Raw genomic sequence first — 9,674 nt, forward strand, 5'->3', positions numbered from 1 at the left:
TTTTTTCAGAAGCGACCCTGGCTATCGCAAATGATTGCCCAAGGCAGTGGCTTCATCGCCACGTGGAAAGTTATAACTATAAACGCGCGGTGATGTTGATTCTAAACGTGGAAGGAAAACTCGGAGGACCCGGGAGAAAAATCCACACGACCACGAGAAGAGAAAACGTGCACGTATAGAGCAGTAGGCAGTGGCGGAGCCAGGATTTTCAGGTAGTGGATGAGGGGGTGGGGCAACCCCTCCAGCAATGAAAAATGGTAAAGTAGTTCTTCTTGGTTCTTTCGGTAAAGTCACGTAGAATGGAAATAATAAAATAAAAAAAATAAAACATAAAATAATTCTCACGACGTTTTGGCCACAACGCAAGCAGCCGTCCTCAGGTGAAGAACAGGTCTGTCGAGAGTCTGAATGACAATAGTCTGACCTGTTCTTCAACTGAGGACGGCTGCTTGCGTTGTGGCCGAAACGTCGTGAGAATTATTTTATTATGTTTTATTTTTATTATTTTATTATTTCCATTCTACGTGACTTTACCGAAAGAACCAAGAAGATGAATCCCTGCAGTCACGAAAGCTTTAAATCTAAAGAGAAAGGAGTTGTTAGTAAGTAAGGACTTGTACCTTGCTTTTTATTTGACGCGTGTGCGGCGATGGCGCGGCCATTGATCGAGGGTCGAATTCGAACCGCGTCGTGTGATCGGCATCGCGCTCGCTGAAGGTGTTGATGCCTTCAGGGAAGTCGTGTACCGTGTACGCAACTGCGCACAATTCTGTGAGTCACTTTTAACCGCTTTGCCGTTACTTATTGCCAATTATGGACTCAGACTATTGTCCTATAATATCATAGAGTCCCTGGCACATAATAATAGGCTGCACAATAGCAGTGGGGGTCGCAAAATGCCGATTTATTACTAATAAACCCCAATTATCGGATCGAAATATTTATAAATTCACTAACACATAGGATGGACTTTGTATTTATTTTCAACAATAATGTCTAATAGTGGATTGTATTACATTGCTCTGTTTTAACTTTTTTACCATTTCTTGTTTCATTGTATGTAATGGCAGAGATTAGGGATTCATAAAGTACAACCATAACCACAATCATATAAACGTAAATCTATTTTATAGCAATATATTGGGGGGGGGGCATTTTGAGCATATTTGAAAATTGGGGGGGGGGGGGGGAATGTGTCCCCCCCAATATATATTATAGTTACGGCCTTGATATATACAGGTAGTCCCCGACTTACGATTGTCCGACTTACGATATTTCGATCTTACGATGGCGATAGCGATACGACAAAATTGTTAAATACAGGTAGTCCTCTACTTACGATGGAGATGCGTTACGACGACCCCATCGTACGTCGAAAATATCGTAAGTCGAAGATGGCCTAGCCTACCCAGGAGTCTTAAAGATTGGTCATAATTTAGCAAAACAGAGCAATTTACAGCACCGTACTGTATAAACTATATACTGTATGTATTTATTAATTACAATACTGTATTGCACAGTAACATTTAAAGTAAAAAACAAGGTAAATTCTTCGCCTACCTATATGAACTGCAATTTAATAGAAAGTTTTTCAGGAAACAATCCTATCTGCTATAACTTTTAACCTGCATTTAACGTATGTATCGTATCGTGGTAACCCTAAAATGAAATCGCTAAAGCTACGTATCATACATGCATTGAACGTATCGTAACGTATTGTACTGTAGTCACCAAGATTCTGTCCGTCGTCTGCAAACTTGAACGATGTTAATTCTAGATTTGAAGCTTTCGTGACTGCAAGGATTCGTACTCTTAGGTTTTTTCGGTAAAGTCACGTAGGTAAAAAATAAAATTAAAATTAATAAAAGTAAAATAAAAAAAGTAAAATTAAAAATCACGACGTTTCGGAGGCAACACAAGCTTCCGTCTTCAGGTGGAACCGTCACAGCACGATTGCTGTATCAAGTGTATCAAGTACAGCAATCGTGCTGTGACGGTTCCACCTGAAGCTTGTGTTGCCTCCGAAACGTCGTGATTTTTTATTTTACTTTTATTAATTTTAATTTTATTTTTTACCTACGTGACTTTACCGAAAAAACCTAAGAGTTTGAACGATGTTAGGTTGTTGATGGCTACATTAACTTCGTTGTCGGCAGAGGAGGATGGCGATGATAAAGTACAGCATCGTACCTCGTACGCTGCTGCGTTTGCCTGCCGCGCGAAATGTTAAATATTTTACAATTTTGTCGTATCTCCATCGTAAGATCGAAATATCGTAAGTCGGATCATCGTAACTCGGGGACTACCTGTATTTTACATTTCGCGCGACAGGCAAACGCATCAGCGTACGAGGTACGATACTGTACGTTGGGACGCTGCCTGGATGTTCTGTACGCATCTCCCGCCTTGTGTGGTGATGCCTCTCACTCTCACCAGCGGTCGACGGAGTTAAGTTGTCTCGATGTTCAATGCATGTTAAAAGTTATAGCAGATAAGATTGTTTCCTGAAAAAACTTTCTATGAAATTGCAGTTCATATAGGTAGGCTAAGAATTTACCTTGTTTTTTACTTAAAAAATTACTGTGCAATACAGTATTGTAATTAATACATACATACACTATATAGTTTATACAGTACGGTACTGTAAATTGCTCTGTTTTGCTAAATTATCACCATTCTTTAAGACTCCTGGGTAGGCTAGGCCATCTTCGACTTACGATATTTTCGACTTACGATGGGGTCGTCGTAACGCATCTCCATCATAAGTTGGGGACTGCCTGTATATATACACAGTATACATGTGTGTATAGTTTACACCTAAGTTAAAATGTAACAATACATACTCACTCGTACTTTTGCTCCGGCCGAATGTGCTGCTCATTCTTTTTTGGCAAACGCGACCACGTTGCAGATCGCACCTGAACCTCGCCGCTTTCGTGTGCCTCTTTTTATAGAAAAAATATATCTATTGGATCCCATTCGCGTGACGTCAGAATGCGTTCCACGTGGCACGCGATGACGACGACGACAAATCATGATAATCATACAAATAATGAGTGTGGCTTCTGTCCATACCCTTCGCATGTGAGATGCGCGCAGGGTTTTAGCACCGCTGTTATTTTTATCCGTCCAAAAAGAGAAACGGGACAGATGCTTCATGTCGCACCTGCACGGCTACTCCCATCCCTCTTCACGGACCATTCCCTCGATTCCACGCCGCGACACTTGCCCAATACTTCACACCTCGCTTCACCCCCACCCGAGTAACAGGTTTAGATCCCCCGTATAGCCCTTTAACAGACCGCTAGGCGACCGTGTTGAGTCGATGGTGCAGTGTTGGGTCTATGGGCAGGATGATGTCTGTGGTGCAGTGTCGAGTCTATAGTGCAGTGTTGAGTCTATGGTGCAGTGTTGAGTCTATGGGCAGTGTTAGTCTATGGACAGTGTTGAATCTATGGACAATGTTGAGCCTATGGTGCAGTGTTGAGTCTATGGTGCAGTGTTGAGTCTATGGTGCAGTGTTGAGTCTATGGGCAGTGATGAGTCTATGGTGCAGTGTTGAGTCTATTGGCAGTGTTGAGTCTATGGGTAGTGTTGACTCTATGGTGCAGTGTTGAGTCTCTTGTGCAGCGTTGAGTCGATGGGGTAGTGTTGGATCTATGGTGCAGTATTGAGTCCATAGTGCAGTGTTGAGTTTATGGTGCAATATTGAGTCTATGGGCAGTGTTAGTCTATGGGCAATATTGAGTCTATGGTGCAGTGGTGAATCTATGGTGAAGTGTTGAGTCTCTGGTGCAGTGTTGAGTCGATGATGCAGTGTTGAGTCTATGGTGCAGTGCTGAGTCTATGGTGCAGTGCTGAGTCTATGGTGCAGTGTTGAGTCTATGGTGCAGTGTTGAGTCTATGGTGCAGTGTTGAGTCTTTGGTGCAGTGCTGAGTCTATGGTGCAGTGTTGAGTCTATGGTGCAGTGTTGAGTCTATGGTGCAGTGTTGAGTCTTTGGTGCAGTGTTGAGTCTATGGTGCAGTGTTGAGGCTATGGTGCAGTGTTGAGTCTTTGGTGCAGTGCTGAGTCGATGGTTGCAGTGCTAGTGTATGGGGAGTGTTAGTATGGGCAGTGTGCGTCTTTGGGCAATGTTAGTATATGGGCAGCGTGAGTCATTAGGCAATGTTAGTATCAGGGCAGTGGCAGTCAATGGTCTATGAGTGAAAAGTGGGGCCGTGTCCTTGTTAAATCCTCACCCAGCCTGGCTCAGAAACTAAACGGACAACACCAACGGCGTGAAGGTCAAAGCAGCCGGAGTTTGAACAACTGCGATAATTATTGCGTCTGATGTAGCTCCGTTGTGGTTACACGTGCATCAATGTAGTAATCAGAATCAAAATGTTTGATTTTTACTGAAAAAATCAGATGAGCTATGAAGCTCTTCATCACAGGTGTCCAGTAGGGGCACGATATGATTGCAAATGATAGGGAAAGTAAACCAATCACTTTAAAAATCTATACGAATAAAACTCAACTAATTTTGTATTTAACCAGATAAAGTCCCACTGAGCCATGAGCTTATTTTTCAGAAGCGACCTGGCCATCACAAATAATAGCTCAACCAAGTGGCGTATCACGTGGTGTGGAAATGTATTGCAGTAACATCATCTAAATACTCTCTCGACGCGTGGAGTTGATTCCAAATGTGGGAGGGAAATCCCGGAGGAGGACCCCGAGACAAATCCACGCGACCACGGGGAGAGAGAGACAATTCTAGATTTGAAGCTTTCGTGACTGCAAGGATTCATATTCTTAGGTTTTTTTCGGTACCTACGTGACTTTACCGAAAAAAACCTAAGAATATAGAGAGAGACAAGTAAACTCCAAATATACAGCAGCAGCAGGCATCGTCAGGTTCGGGATCGAACCCACGAACTCCTGTATACCAGGCGAGGTAGTTAACATCTCCTAGCCACCGTGATGATGATGATGAGAGAGAGACACGCAAACTCCAAATATACAGCAGCAGGCGTCAGGGTCGGGATCGAACCCACACCCTCCTGCATACCAGGCGAGGAAGATATCAACACACCACCTCTGTAGGGACTACACACACACATATATATAATTAGACAGATATATTTGCGTATGAACACTTTCAATATAAATGTACCCCCCAGTGCACACCATACACAACACCTTGCATGGCAATTAATTATAATCGCCCGCTGTTGGTCTCACCGCGAGTTTTCTGTCGTCGTGAGTGCAATAAAGGAAGCCGACTCCCTACACACCTGTCCACCCAGGTATACACGGAAAGATATACTTGTGGGAGCGGTGGTGCAGCGGTTAGCACGCTGCGCAACCAAACCCGATGGTTCGCCAAAAGCCGCCTCCGCTGGCGCGAGTTCGCGTTATGGCCCTTCGGGAACATCGCGAGAATTGACATCACTCGCTCAGCGCTCCAGCCCTTCTAGAACACGTTTAGGATGTTCATCACTTCATCCACTCACTCATCATCGTGTATCTGTTGCACACGTGTCATTGTGTGTGTGTCTGCATCTTTGTGTCTGTGGGGAGCGGTGGTGTAGTGGTTAGCGCTACGCTGCGCTATGAACCCGGCGACACGGGTTCGATTCCCGCTCACGGCCAACACCACCAGTGACGATTATCTGAACCGGTTCTGTGCCTCCCCTAGGTTGACTCAGCCTCAAATGAGTACCTGGTGCGGTGTGTAGTAAACATCGCCACCAGAGAGACAAAGGCGGTCGGGCGTGGCGCTGGCCACCCACCCCCTCGTGTACCGTTCCCGCCTTGAAAGGTGCTCGCTAACAGCACTTGCCCCTACAGTCTGTTAAGGCTATACGGGGGATCTTTGTCTTGTGTCTGTGTGGTCGGGCGTGGTGCTGGCCACCCACTCCCATCGCGTGCCACAGTGGCGGCCTTCGTCGGTGCTGCTCGCTAACAGCCACTTGTCCCAAAAGTCTGTTAAGGCTGTACAGGGGATCTTTGTCTTTATGCACTTGTATATTATTCGCACGTAGGTGGCAGCGTGTAAGGGTCTATAATAGCCGCAGCTTGTGTCTCCAGTGTCGAGATAGTCCATGGAAACGTTGCACTTGAAATAACCTGTTGTTCTGGTGGCCTACGTGGGCACATTCCCTTTTGCCCGCCGTGTTACCCAGCAATTAAAATGCTCGTGCAATTAAAAAAATATATATAACGGGCGACGTTTCGGGCAATGGCCCTACTTCAGAGCACGTCGAGAGGTCTCAGAGATAGAGAGGCCACTCTAAAACTAAACAATGTTTCTATTTATACCAGGTAAGACCTGAGCTGCTGTGGAAGCTCTTTTTTTCAGAAGCGGATCCCGCTATCACAGATGATAGCCCAACGAAGTGGCTTACCGTGTAGAAATGTATAGCAGCAGCCAAATACTATAAACGCGTGGTGATGTGGATACTAAATGTGGAGGGGGAAACCAGGAGGATCCGGAGAAAAATCCACGCGACCACGGGGAGAGAGAGAGAGACGCAGACTCCAAATTTACAACAGCAGGCATCGTCAGGGTCGGGATGGAACCCACGACCTCCTGCGTATCAGGTGAGGTAGTTAACATCTCCTAGCCCCCGTGATGATGATAAGAGAGAGACGCAGACTCCAAATATACAGCAGCAGGCATCGTCAGGGTCGGGATCGAACCTACAACCTCCTGCATACCAGGCGAGATAGTCAACACCTCATAGCCACCGTGGTGATGATGAGAGACACGCACACTCCAAATATACAGCAGCAGGCGTCAGGGTCGGGATCGAACCCACGACCTCCTCGACACCGACCCAAGGGAAGGGAGTTTCACAGCCCATCTGTGTGGGTGATCCACCCACCCTCGCAGCTGCCTCTACTAGTGCTGGATTACAGGCAGCAGCCTATACTAAAACTAAACATTTTTATTTTTGTATTTAACCAGGTAAGGCCCACTTAGATAGGGAGCTATTTTTCGGAAGCGATCTGGCTCTCACAAGTGATGGCTCAACGAAGTGGCTCATCGTCGCGTGGAAATGTATAGCAGCCAAATACTCAAAATGTGGAGGGGAAAAAACCGGAGGACCCGGAGAAAAGTCCACGCGACCACGGGGAGAGAGAGAGACACACACACACACACCACAAACTCAAAATATACAGCAGGCGTCAGGTGTCGGGATCGAATCCACAACCTCCTGTATTCCAGGCGAGGTAGTTAACATCTCCTAGCCACAGTGGCATTGGGCACCATTCGGGCTACCGTTGAGTAAGTGCAGGAAATCAGAATGGCAAATCAAAACTCGGCGCCCACGCACGTTTTCGACGCAGAAGCTAATGAATGGCAAAAAGCCGGCCGCGAGTCCAGTCGATCGTAGGCAGAGGATCACGCACTACAGAACTCTCGATTCGTTTCCAGGCTGCGCCGACTTTTGCGTCCGATCAACAGCAAGCAAAAAAAACCCCACGGACTCACTCTCACCATCGATCATAATAATAATACCTCATGGGACCTCCTTTGCCAGTACCAAAATATGAGAATAGTTTTTTCCCCTTTTATCTGCCAACAAAACAGTTGTGTTAAGTTGTTAAAACACCAAACTGAAACCCTTTACAAGGAATCATGTCTGCATTAATCACAACGCTTGTGGTCAAAATGCAAACAAAAAACATCCTCTGATAATACATGCATTGTCCTTGAAACTGATTGGTCTACACCAGAGGAAGCTTTCTTTTGAGCCTCGTCTCAAACGGTGTTAGACCAGAGGACGCCAAAAGGCGTACAGCACAAATACAACGCACTATCAGAGTAATGAGAGCTCGGGGTGAGCATCTACTCTCATTACTCTGATACCACCATCTCCCACCCCCCTTCCCTCCCCTCACCCCCTCCACTCCTTCCCGTCCCTCCCCTGGAGCCCCTTTCGTCATCTCCGCGTTGCCAATTGCATCACTCCTGCGGGCCCGACTCATCTGCCGTACGACGCTCTGCAGAGCAGGACCCTACTACCACTGCTACTACCCTGCCAGCCTCGGCTCTTGCCCTCGACGCTGGTGGTGGGGAGTGGGTTCTTAAGTGTCGCCCCAAGGATCTGGAACGTCTTGCCAGCGGGTGATCCGGCACGCTACGAGCCTTGGTGCGCTTGGGGAGGGAGCACCAAGACTCACTATTTTTGTCGCGGATTTTTACTTAAACCATGATTTTATCGCCTTTGCATTTTACTTTAGTGTACAATGTTTTGATACCCCTCCCCTCCTCCTCCCCTTGAGTGGCAGTGATATTAACATTAAAAAAAAATTCAGTTTACGGTTCACTCCATTCTGCGAGCATCGCCGTTTTGCTAAGCTGTGTGTCCACGGAGCGAGCGCCTTGAGTGAAGTCGCTCCTTCTCCCTCTCGATATAAGTGCACAATCAGATTAGAATGAAACAGGGTAACATAGCTGTCGTGTAAAAAGAGACGTGGGGTTGCGGGCGATTCATTCACGTTGCGGCTTCGGACTTGTGGCCAATAAAGTTAGTTTAAATCAGTGGTTTCTCAATCTTTTGTTGGCGACTACTCTACTACCCCTTTGTTGAATTGAATTTCCACCGAGTAGTTACCCCCCCCCCCCCACCTGGTCTGAGACAACATGGTTCTGAGAAATAAATGCATGAGTAAATGAACATCAATATTTTAACCAGTTTAACACGTAGCACAGTAGGGCCTTTCGTGACCGATATTATCCATAAGAGGGGTTTTTAGGGGGTTAGATCGCATAAATATAAATGTTGTGTCGTTAAACCCGCCGCCACCACCCGCAACAGCCCATTAGTAAGGGCTCAGTCACGTAAACAAAACGTGGCTAATTAGTTACTAGTACAGCACTAGCCGGTTGTGTGTTGAACAGTAAACCCCCTACTCTCCAACACACCAGTGTGCTGTACTAGTGTAGTGACTGACTCAGGGACACTTTTTATTAAACGGCCTTAACAGTTCACACTTGGTGACTACGGGCCCAGTCAGGACAGCTGGTAGACTGCCTGGGTACAACGGTGAAGACTCCAGCAGCACGACGGGGATCCCACTCCAAACGACAGCCCCGAGGTCCCCTCCCGTAGGCCCCTCTTATACTGTCAGCGTGGCCTGGCTCCGCCCCCGGCCACGCCCGCCTTCCCTTCTAGAACCTTCCAGCGGGCTCTCGATGCGCCCCTTCCGTAACCTTTCCCCTACATCCCTCTCTGATATATCACGTGACCTGCTTTCATTCACGGCTGCTGTAAGCTGCAGATCCCCTTCCCTGCTAGCAGCCAGCACTATGCTGCTATGTGACCGATGCTATGTCACTACACTAGTAACGAATTGGCCCCGTTTTGTTTACGTGACGGATGGTGGTGGCGGGTTTAACGACACATTTATATTCACGCGATCTAACCCAAATAAATCTCTATTATGGGTTAATATTTTAACCAATTGTTTATTTTGTGAGGTATATGCACCCTAGCTTAGCTGCTAAGTAACTGCAAGCGAATACAAAAAAAAACTCAACGGACGCTTTGCGTGCGCGTTGTAAATTGTGTGCGCTCGTCAGCTACTCTTGTAGACCCACATTGTTTACGATCGGCGAGTTTTAGAAAGGTCTTTTAAACGTCGTTCTACATCGGATCTCAGTGGCATCGTGGTTACTTT

The sequence above is a fragment of the Lampetra planeri genome, chromosome 55, assembly GCF_965212315.1.
Source record: "Lampetra planeri chromosome 55, kcLamPlan1.2.h2, whole genome shotgun sequence".
Taxonomy (NCBI): Eukaryota; Metazoa; Chordata; class Hyperoartia; order Petromyzontiformes; family Petromyzontidae; genus Lampetra; species Lampetra planeri.